This window comes from Myotis myotis, unplaced genomic scaffold, assembly GCF_014108235.1.
Source record: "Myotis myotis isolate mMyoMyo1 unplaced genomic scaffold, mMyoMyo1.p scaffold_m19_p_9, whole genome shotgun sequence".
Classification (NCBI taxonomy): domain Eukaryota; kingdom Metazoa; phylum Chordata; class Mammalia; order Chiroptera; family Vespertilionidae; genus Myotis; species Myotis myotis.
This window is the reverse complement of record NW_023416401.1, coordinates 85,226,138-85,238,218: the sequence shown is the minus strand read 5'-3', so window position 1 is coordinate 85,238,218 and position 12,081 is coordinate 85,226,138. Positions and strand designations below refer to the sequence as shown.

Sequence of the window (12,081 nt, the reverse complement as noted above, 5' to 3'; positions counted from 1 at the left end):
AAAAGATAGATTATAAAGGTCATCAGTCATTCGGAAATTTCCTATTTCTTCAAAAAAAGAAAAGAAAAGAATGGTAAGCATACAGGAAGTGTTAATAACTTTGCAGGGTGGGGGCGGTGAGGTGGAGAGAGGGTGGGGGGGAGGATGGAGCGCTTCCCTTTTGTTCAACAGGGAAGCTTCAGTAACTGTTTTAAGTACTAATGGGCCTCGTTGTGGGCAGGGTAGAATTCTAAATCAGCTTCCAAACCAGCTTTCACTAGGAGTACCCAAGCCAGCAAGTTCCTTGTGTCTGGATTCTTCCAGTTCTTAGAAGCTAAAGGGCTTTTTGTTTATTATGAAGCTGATTCCTGGGAAGGAGGGGGAGGTTGTTGTTCATTTGTGTATTTATTTTCTCAAGTTAACTTTGTTTTTATTGACTGACTGATCACAGAGCAAAGGAAGAACACTGAAGTGCATGTGATGGATAGGAAGTTGAGCTTCTCTCTGTGACCCACACATCGCCTGTTTCTCTTTTTTTTTTTTTTTCAGGTTCCAAAAGTTTTATTTCATGTATCATTTGATGTTAAAATTTCCCTAGGCTTTGCATCTAATGTTGGCGGTGAGCAGCTCTATTCCATTTGACAGAAACATGGCAGCTGAGTATCCAGAACAAGGTGATGCCACATGTCTCCTCAGCCGCTTCAGGAGCGCTCACCTTGGGCCAGGAGCCTCTGGGAAAGGAAGATACCCCGTGCTCCCTCACACAAGTCAGGGTGCTTCCAGGCTGATGACACGTTTCCATTGCAGCATATGGGCCTCGATGGAATCCCTTTAATCTTTCATCATACTTTTCAAAAAAACACAGGAAGATATCATGAATTAACTGCCCTTAAATCCATGTTAGAGAAATAGGAGAAAGTTAATGTTCAAAGAAATACAATACACAAAAGAAAATATGCAATGATTCATAAGCTGCATACATTTCAACAAAAAAGTTGGGGGACATGAATTTGGTTATTTGAATTATTAAAAACATTATAAGCAGATTACCTTTCGAATCTTAAAAAGAAAACCTAACTGGAAACATTCAGAGACTGGAAACTGGTTTAAGACAATTCCCAAGTTCTTACTTATGAAATAAGGTATCAATCAAGGAAAAGATATTTTGGAACTTAAAATGAGGAAAGCCTATTCACAATTTAAATGTGGGGAAAAAGGAAAAAAACAACAACTAACCAAAGTAAAGTCAGAATGATCATTTACATTTTATAGCCTTTAATAAAGCACATAAAACTGTACTATTTAATATATTTCTCCATGAACTTTTTGTGAAATTCAGATCGCAGCGTATCGTTAACAAATCGTTTGTCTTTCTTCTGGCCATCCGCACCTTTTGCACAGTTCTTGGAAACAACATCACCATCCCACCTTCTTTTAACTTTGAAGTTGGCCTGAGGCTGGCATGGGCCAGTGAGATTAAGGAGAGGGTTTCCACTCAGAATGCTTTCCATACGAATCCTTTCTTCTTCAGCTTTTTGTTCTTGTTCCTTCCTGGCTTGCTCTTCAGCTCTTTCTTTTTTAATTTTTTCTAGTTCTGCAAGAAGAGCTGCAGTATCATCATCATCACTCTCCTCTTCAAAATCTTCATCTTCATCTTCCTCATCTGTTAGAGGATCATCTGCATCAAGGTTGGCAGCAGGAATCTGGTCTAGCCGAGGCTTCTTTGACACTGAAGAGGAGGTTGTATGTTCTCCAGTTGGACGCTCTCTATTCTTTTCTCTTGCAGAAACTCTCTCTTTCTCTCTCTTCTAATTCTCTTCTGAAGTCACGGTTCCGAACCTCTTCAGGGGCAGCCTGAGTGGTCTGTCTGTATTTTATCTTTGTATGAGAGGGTAGGTCTCTACTTGAATACTGCTTTGAGAGTTGGCTCAATCACCTTCTCCTTTTCCTCCCCTGCCTCTCGCAGGTTCAAAAGTTGGCCGAGCTGCTGTGGTCATCTTTTATGCTTGGCTGCAGTCCGTCCGACTCAGCAGCCTCCGGAGATCACACAGACATTTCCATCGGCTCTCGGGCTCCCAGAATCCTCTGCATCTATTCCTGTAATCCTTAATGAGAAAAGAAAAAAAACCCACAGATTTTATAAAATTTCCTCAGGGAAATTGTTGGGGTCCAGCCCCAGCAGGTCCAGGGGTTCCCAAAGGTGTGGACGGAGTCGGTGAAGAAGGAATGACACAGAGACAGCGTTCAGTTGATCAGCATAGCGAGGTTCTCTCCAGGTTCTCCAGCCAAGTCCTGTCCAGGTTCTCCAGCCAGGTTCTAGCCAGGATCTCCAGCCAGGTTCCAGGTTCTGTGTTTATTGTCTTGTTACATCTGTATTTATACCAGTTGATTTTAATCCTATCAATTCTATTCCAAAGATTAGGGCGTTTCTTATCTCCATTCCGAGGTTACTCTATTGTTATATTAAACTAAAAGGAAGTAACTGAAGGAGATTATCCTAAGTAAAGATTATGTAGCTTAATCGTGATTGTTCATAGTTAAAGTGATTAATTACCCACCTGGCACTTAGTTAAGGGGTTTTATTCCCTCCCTAACTCCAGGGGAAAATCCTCACCTGGGGAAACAACCTTTCTCGGGGAGGTGGTCCTGTTTAAAACACAGAGGGGGAGCAAACATATGCCATACACGTCAGGTCCCTTGAAACATAAGCTGTGCAGATGTTTCTTCCCTGCAGCGACTGTGTCAAGCAGCAAGGGTGGACCGGCTTCCGGCAAATTCCCCCTTTTTTATTTTTTAAATGATAGCATGTGTAAATCAGCGGCCACCTCTTGGATTGGGTTGTTTAAGACTCGGAAGAAGACTGACAAGCAATGATAGTGAGCATAGCTATAAACATAGTGGATGGAGTGCACACGGAGCCTTGTTCCTGGCCTCTTCAGTCAAGGGATTTCAGCTGTCCTCAAGTAGGTGGTTTGGTTGTCCTTGTTGATCTGGCTAGCAGGCAGCGTTATTGGCGACGGGCTTCCCAAAGTGTCAGCGCATTGAAGGGCTGGATCATGGGTCCATCAGGGCCGTGCTTGATGGTGGTGCGGGTGTCCCGGGAGGAGTCAGCTGTACCTTCTGAGTCAGCTGATATTGATGATACTGGGGAGGAGGAGGAGGAGGCAGAGATGGAGGGTGGTAGAGAGAAAAAGAAGAGAAAGCAACTGAACTACAAGGCATGGAAGTGTTTAGAAAAAGCAGGGAGAAGAAAGGGAAGAAGGCAGCATCCTGACACAGCCCTTTCCTTCAGCTGCCCCTTTCCCTGTGGTCCAAGGTAGAAATGGGAAACAAGTCCTGTTGCAATGAGAGGGCAGCTGCTGTCAGCCAGTCTCTGTCTTTACCTGGGTCCCGATCTGAGCTGGGCGTGGGAAGCGAAGCAGCCATGGGGGCAGGAGACCTCCCTCAGAAGGGGTGAGGGTTCAGGCCTCTGCAAAGTTGGGGGGGGTGAGGGTCTGGGCCCCACCTCTGTTGACCCCCAAGTTGTCTCCTGCTGGCCCCTCTGCAACTGTGCCTGTCTTAGGTTGTTCCTTCCCTGAGGAATCTTACCCGTCTCTGGCTAACCAGCCATCCTCCAGGGCCAAGCAGGGTGATGTGAGGTGTGCGAATGAGGGAGGGGCAGCGCCCCCCTGCAAGAGGTTCAGTTCAGTCTCCTTGGTAGCTTATGCTCCCGTGGCCTCCACGTCCAGCACCTACCTTGGGCTCCCCTCACCTGCAAATGGACTGTGAGAAGAGGGTCCCTCTTGACACAGGGGCAAGAGGGGCCAATACAGGACAAGGGAGGAACAGCCTGTCAGCATGTAGTCCCGGGACAAGGCTTTCTCAGCCCAGGATGTCAGGCTCTTGGCACAAGACCACTCCACGTATGGGGCATATACCAGACACCCCCAGTCACGGTGGAAAAAGGAGGTGCCCTTTCTGGAACAGTAGGGTAGGGAGATTCTAGAAAAGGCTGTGTTCAGGAGAGAAGGAGAAAGGCCAAAGAACCAGCAAACAAGTAGTCAGATTTAAAAAAGAAAGAAAGAAAGAAAAAGGAAAGATGTGGGGCAAAGCTGGGACATATGGACAGACAAAAAGGAGGCACATGTGATCCTCCCAATGGACAGGTGGTTCCAGCTCAGGGCTGCACATCTGCTGCAGACGGGCACTGGTCAGGTGTGCTAACTCGGCCTCCCAGGGGTGACGGTCCCTAGGAGGGAGGCAGAGGTTGCTCCTTCTGAAAAGATATAAAACACAACCTCTTCCCCACATCATCACCAGATCTGGTAAAACTCCTGTCTGATTTGTGCATCCTCCTACCAGACTGAGTTGGCAGAGGCCCGATGCCTTTTGGCTGCTGTACAACCCTCTGCATTATATTTTTTTAAAATTTAACCCATCCAAAGCAGGCATTAAAAAGAAAAACCCCAAATGCTCTCTTCTATCCATTTTAAGAGTAGGGTTGGTGCTTTTCGCTATTACCTGAGTCCTGATCTATCACCCCAGGGAGAGCTTGCCAATCCTGCACTTTTCCAGGGTGGAAAGGCTGCAGTGGAGTTAAGGATAAGGCTCCTTGGCCCTACCTTCTCCCCTGCCTCTACATTTACCTTTCCTTCCTCAGAAAAGCATGGACATACTTCTTGTATAAAAACATTCAGTCTGACTGGGAGTAACCTTAACTCCTCTGCTAGCAAGCATATGTGTTAAAAGATCAATATGGAGTCTTTTTTCTTTAGACTCAGTATGGCACATCTTCTCAATCTAAGTTCTGTACTATCCACCTTCTTACTCTACTTATCCTCTATAGGGGGGTTTGCAGCACCCTGGTGGAGTCCTATCTGTCCCAAATGTGGGGGTTCTCAATGGGGGTGGGGCTTGTCTAGGGGAATCCTGTTCCAGGGGTTCCCAAAGGTGTGGACAGAGTCAGCGAAGACTATCCACCCTCTTCCTACGGTGGAGTCCTATCCGTCCCGAGAGTGGGGCTTACCTAGGGGAATGGGGGGCTTACCTAGGGGTCCCTGTTCGGGCACAGGATGTTGGGGTCCAACCCCAGCAGGTCCAGGGGTTCCCAAAGGTGTGGACGGAGTCGGTGAAGAAGGAATGACACGGAGACAGCGTTCAGTTGATCAGCATAGCAAGGTTCTCTCCAGGTTCTCCAGCCAAGTTCCATCCAGGTTCTCCAGCCAGGTTCTAGCCAGGATCTCCAGCCAGGTTCCAGGTTCTGTCGCCTGTTTCTCATTTATTTCCCGTGTTAGGAGAGAGTGTCTTCGCCTTGTCCTCTCTCTATTTTTACACACACATGCACACATGTAGCTACATGCCTTTTTGTAAACATAGAGTAAATCATATAGCATTCACCCATCTACAATTGTGTTTTAATCAACAACACCAGCCCCTGGCCAACCTATAGCCCATCTCGGTCCTCTGAGCCTTTCTAAAGACATTCTTTCTCCTTTAAAACCACGGAATTTCCCCCTGCTTTTTAGAGGCACTTCATGCCTCTCAGGAAAGCGTTCCAGCACAGGAGGCGGGGCTCACGCCCCCTCTTGACTAGAGGAAATGGTGCCTTCACAATCTCCGAGACAGCATTTCTGTGCCCCATCGCCCTGTTCCGGGCTAGTACCCAGTAGACCAAGCACACTCCCCGTGAGCTGTGGTTTCGAGCATCTGGACCAGGGCAGCTCCCGGAGCCAGAGAGAATGTCTTACAAGGGCTGTGTCTGGGGAGGCAGGGGTCTCACCACCAGGACCAGCGGCCCCTCAGTCCTGCCCAGCTGGGGAGGGTCTGCTTTCTTTCCCCTGCCTGGTCACTAGTGCGTTCTGTCACCTGATTCAGAAAGATGAGGCTGCTGAAAACAACAGGCGGCCACAGAGCTCCAGGAAATAGCATCATATGTAGCCCTTCTCTGTGTGTGTGCGCACGCATACATGCGTGTTTTCCATACATCTAAACAGACAGCACTTGGCCTGCCAAGAGGAAAGGCAGGAATCTCCCAGCAGCAGGCAGACCGGCCCAGGGAGGGCACGAGGCCCAGCCAGCTTCGTTTAGCCCATAATTCTTCCAGCCAACAAGCGCCAGCAGCCTTTCTGAAGATAGCCCTGTGGTTACAGGCACACTCAGGATCAGATTCCTGGGTCCAAGTCTGGGCTCTGCCTCTCACTGACACTGTGCTTTAGTCTCTCTATTTGTCAGCTCTAAAATGAGGAAGAATACATATCCAAATCTCTTATCAAAACCTCAACAGCCAAATATGCTTTGGAATGCAAATTTCTCATACTTTAGAAATGTGATGTGGTGCTTTATTATTATTATTATTATCATTATTATCACATTCAGGTGCAGGAGACAACCAACTAACCAACTAAAATAAATGTTCCATCTGATTGTAATGGGCATTAGAAGGAAATAAACAGACTGCCTGGTGGCGGGGAGCCTTGCAGGGGGGTCGGGGAAGGCTCCCAGCCCTGATGAATGAACAGGAACCAGCCATTGAAGAAGATCTGTAGGCCTGGCCGGTGTGGCTCAGTATCGACCTATGAAATGGGAGGTCACGGTTCGATTCCCAGTCAGGGCACATGGCCAGGTTACAGACTCCATCCCCAGGAGGGGGTGTGCAGGAGGCAGCCGATCAATGATACTCTCATCATTGATGTTTCCTATCTTTTCCTTCCTCTCAGAAATCGATAAATAAATATATATATAAAATACAGCAAAAGAAACAAAAAGGGAAAAGAAAGAAGTAGGAATTTTAAATATACAGACATTGAAAATGGACAAGGAGAACCAAAGAGTTCTCCCGGAGTGCGGTGGGGGGACCAGCGCCATCAGCATCCCCTGGGAGCTTGTTATAAATGCAGAGTCTCTCAGGCCCACTGCACAGCTGCCCAGTCAGGATGCTCAGGTCCACTCCTTCCCCCCACAGAGCAAGGCTTCCCATTGCCAACAGTCAGTGAGCACCACTTAACTAAAGCTTTTCAACTCCCCTAAAAGCTGGCTCTTAATGTCCCCATTTCACAGATGAGGAAACCGAGGCTCAGAGGGTTTTAGCCACTGATCCCATATCACCTGTTTGGTAAGTCCTCGAATAAAGTTTCAGGCTCAAGCCTTTGGAATCCCAAGCCTATAGGCTTAACCACAACTTTTTCTTGCCCTGCAGAAAATAACAGGAAATAGTCTCCCCACTATAAAATCTCCAGGAAAGGAGGCACGACATGGCCCTGAGCCCACAGTCCTCCAGGGTTCTGGCTCAGGATCCCTGCACACTCTTCGAAATCACTGATGACCCCAAAGGGCTTTTATTTGAATCAGGTCTGTTTATAGTTACCTAATCAAAATTACAACTGAGAAATTTCTGAAATGTATTTCACTCATTTTACAAAAATTTGGTGAGTAGAGTGGCACTATTTTTACTTTTTTTAAAATATGTTTTTATTGATTTCAAGGAGAGGGAGAGAGAGATAGAAACATCAATGAAGAGAAAGAATCATCGATCGGCTGCCTCCTACACGCCCCCTACTGAGGATAGAGCTTACAACCCAGGCAAGTGCCCTGACCGGGAATCGAACCATGACCTCCTGTTACATGGGTCACTGCTCAACCACTGAGCCACACCAGCCAGGCTATTTTTACATTTTTGCAAGTACCTTTAATGTTCAGCTTCATAGAAGGCAGCTTCAGCCACAGAGTCGCTTTTCAATGGGATGGTTGCGATATCACACACCACGCAATCTCTGGAAGACTCACTGTGTTCATATGATTCACTTTCACTAAAACCATGAAGAATGAGAGGGGGGAAGCAAATAGCATGCATGTGTCACTGTAAAATGACTTGTAGCCCTTCTGTGTGTGTGTGTGAATGTACCGGAAGAGTCCCAGGGGCCCCCAAAGGACCCTCCACTGCCCTAGGCCATGTACTACGGCTGCCAAACTCATCTGGGAATTCTGGAACAGAAAAAAAATAGTATGTGTGCTCTCAGGCCTATGGAGAACCTAGACTTTTATATAAAAATCTCCAAGGTTCATTGCCCAAGGGACACCAAACTCGTTTTTAAATGTTGGTAATTGTATTCGTTTCCTAGGGCTGCCATAACGAATGACCATAAATGGAGTTTCTTAAAGCAGAAGCAATTTGTTCTCACGTACTTCTGGAGGCCAGAAGTTCAAAATCAAGGTGTCAATAGGGTTGGTTCCTTCTGCAGGCTCTGAGGGAGGGTCTGCCTCACCTCTCTCCCAGCTCCCGGTGGCTGCCAGCAGTCCTTGGCTTGTGACCACACCACTCCAATCTCTGCCTCCATCCTCACATGGTGTTTCTCTTTTGTGTCTTTATGTCCAAATTTTCCTCTTGTAACAATACCAGCAATGGAATTCAGGCTCTCCCCAATCCAGTATGACCACATCTTAACTTGATAACAGCTGCTAAAACCCCGGCTGGGGCAGCTGCCTCTGACTGGCAGGCCCTAGCTCATTTGTCCACACCCTCGCTGCAAGCAGGGCTGGAAATTCATTTGTGACATTTTCAGTTTTTCTGGTGAAAAGTGGACTTTGCTTCCCATCAAGAATCACTGGGGGCCAACCCCCTGAGTTTAGGATTGAAATGGTCAGTGACTGAAAAAAGGATAAACGCCCTGTCTCGCTGATAAACAGATAATCTCAGGACTTTCTCTGCTGGACGCCTAAGAGCACGAACTCTGATAACCAGCTTTTGAATCTAACTCAGTCTGCATTGGCCAAAGACCATGTTTAAATATTTCCCCAACTTCCTCATTTAAATGTAAACCTTGAACCCCTGATGGGTATCTTAACTTTCCAGAAAAGCCTGAGCTAGAAGATTTGGCCAAACTCCTGAAGTATATCATGCTAGTGTGGGTGGTGCTGCTGTACAGTTGTCATTGCCACAGGCTCTGCCTCCGTCCTTGGGAAAGAATTTGAGCTCTCTGGGCCTGGATCTTTTCCGAAAATCGGCCTAAGGATGACGGCAGAAAATGCTGGGCTGTTTCAAGTGCCGGCTTCCTTAATCGTCACCATCGCTGTTGTTCCTCTTTTCTACAGGAAGCCACTCTTGACACCTCCAGCTACTCTCCCTGAGGCGACACCTGTAACTAAGCTACGCGACAGCTTAGAAAGCATTAGTAACTTACCCAGGTACACACAGACCAGATGTAGACCCAGCTTTGGTGAAGGCAGAGCCACGGGTACGTTTTTTACTCCCATCTGTGCTCCGTTTCCTTAACGGTACCTTCACCTGGTGGAGTTGGAAAATTGCATAGGGCCCAGGAAGCCATTAGGCTGAGTTCAATCACAAAACAAAAAATGGTGTTCCTTCTAATGAGTTCTCTAAACACTAATAACACCTCTTTTGTTTTGTTTTGTTTTGTTTTTTAGTACCCACTCCCTGCCAGAATTTTAAGCATATCGCCTTTTTCTCCTGCCACCAGCCCTATAGTAGACACAAGTGGCTGCCTCTCTGTGACAGAGTTTACACTTTAAACCACTTAGTATAATTCATCTGATAAACTGTCCATGCAGTTGGTCTAAACGCGGCTATAGGAGTGGCCAGCTAATTGGCAATCGAGAATGCAGACACCATAGCGGAAGGGACCACACTGCAGCAACAGTTATGGTGAGTGCTTCCTGCAATTCAGAAACAGGCTTCTCACTGGTGACATGAGTGACTTGGCAATTAGCATGATGAGATTAGAAATGGATTTGCACTGGTGAACTTAAACGTATTCAAGACACATACAGAATGTACTCTAAGATATAGTCATCCATCCTTCACCCATACCCTCCTCCCTCTTCCCTGACTGATCCTGACACTTTCGAGGAGGTTCCGCCTGTGTCACCTGACCAGAGAGCACAGAACCCTCCCTGCTCTGGAATGCGGTCATCCTGCCTCAGCTGGCCTTCCCTTTAGGGTGCGGCCACTGCCCCTGAAAGAAAGGAGCCTAGGACGTTACCGCGCTTCCGGAACAGGCGTGTGAACTGTTTCGTGCCTGCTTTGCCAGCGAGCTTTGGGCTATCAGAGTGGCAGAATTTCAACGAGATTAGATTTTATGATAACCTGTGTAGCTAGGTTGTGGAGGAATAAGCCAACTCCCACCTCTACCAAAAATAACCTAAGATTTGTTCCATGCCAGGTTGGCTTGGATCACAACAGCTTACCTGGTACCCAACAGCCATCACCCATAGCTTCCTTCTGAAGAGAACCCTGATTGGTTCAGCTTTCAGTCAACAATGTATTCAAAGATGAGCCCACAACCAGGAAAGGAACCATGATTGACAGCTATGGCCCACAGGCAAAATCTGGCCCACCACCTGCTTCTGTGAATAAAGTTTTATTGGGACACAGCCAGGCCTACTCGTTTAGGTGTTGTCTGTGACTACTGCAATAGCACAGTTGAATAGTTGCCGGAAACTATGTGGCCCACAAATCCTGAATGTTTATCATCTGGCCCTTTACAGAGGAAGTTTGTCACCCTTGGGATAAAAGTATAGGCACCACCTGGGAGCTTGTCAGAAATGCAGACTCCCAGGCCTCACCCCAGACCCACCGCAGAATCAGAATATCTGGGGGGTAAAGCTTCCCACGAAGGGGAAAAGAATTCCATGACTTTGTTAGGCCAAATATCCCTGCATCCCTTGGAAGTGAGAGCATTGCTACCCAAACTAATGCAGGTGCTGTTAGTCAGGAAGAAGAAGAAATACCTGTTGGCTAGGGAACCCCAACTGTCCTTAGGGTTCATTCTCCTTTGGCTACAGAATCAGAATTCTTACACACATAAAGTTCCAAATACCAAGAGTTTGTATGTACCTCTAAGGCAGGGGTGGGCCGTATAAGGCCCGTGAAATCATTTGGCCTGGCCCTGCCAAGGCATGAGGGGTGAGTTAATTAAATGTTTGACCAAATACAGCCGGCTAGTTTTTAAGTTGATACTTTTGTACGGCCTGTGAATGATGTTATAAATATCCCAATGGCCCTTGGCAGCAAAATGGCTCCCCACCCCTTCTCTAAGAGGTAATGGAACAGGAGCTGTGGTTAGAGCTAGGCAGGTTTAGCTTGATGAAAACAACCTGAGGCAAGTCCTGTTATCTCCCTGAACTTTGAGGTTTCTTTTCTTTTTTTTTTTTTTTTTAAAGAATTGTTTATTGATTTTTAGAGAGAGGGGAGGGAGAGGGGGAGAGAGAGAGAAACGTGAATGTGAGAGCACAACATCCAACTGCTCTCTTCTGCACACCCGCTACAGGGCTCGAGCCCGCAACCTGGGCATGTGCCCTGACTGGAATCGAACCAGCAATCTCCTGGTGCCTGAGACAATGCCCAAACCAACAGAGTCACACAGGCCAGGACTTGAGTCTCTGAAGTGTGAATAAGGACAGTAAGTCCAGACACAGGGTTTGTATCATATGGGATCAATTCAGCTGCAAATAATGGGCTGGCCTGTAAAAAGTGACTTACACTATTCGTTACCTAACATAACAGGTCGTCTGCAGGTGGGGAGTTAGAGCATCGGATAGGAAGGTGGACATGCCATCAAAGATGTAGCCCAGGGGTCCTCAAACTACGGCCCGCGGGCCACATGCAAATACAAATATTGTATTTGTTCCCTTTTTGTTTTTTTACTTCAAAATAAGATATGTGCAGTGTGCATAGGAATTTGTTCATAGTTTTTTTTTTTAAACTATAGTCCGGCCCTCCAGCGGTCTGAGGGACAGGGAACTGGCCCCCTGTTTGAAAAGTTTGAGGACCCCTGAGGTAGCCTCTCTCCACATTTCTTCTCTGCCATCTTCCGTGTATTGATCCTTCTCTCCTTTGTGGTGGCAATGGCTGCCATGGCTCTGACCATCTTATCCTGCAGAGGCAGCAAGAAGGATGGGAGGGATTTCTCAGGCGTTTCCCCGAAGCAGAATTCATCCTAAGTCTCACTGGCCAAAACTGGTTCATTCAGTCAGCCCTAAACAAGAACTGATCATGAGAGACAGGATTACTGTGATTGGTTTAGGTCAGTAGGGGTGGGCAAATGTTTTCTGCTAAGAGCCACACAGTAAATATTTCCAGCTTTCGCACCATGCAGTGTCTCTCACCAC

General features: G+C 47.0%; 1 pseudogene; it reads right to left on the bottom strand.

Moving 5' to 3' along the window:
* Positions 1-1,233: 1,233 nt before the first annotated feature.
* LOC118663144 lies at positions 1,234-1,991 on the bottom strand (annotated as a pseudogene).
* Positions 1,992-12,081: the final 10,090 nt, after the last annotated feature.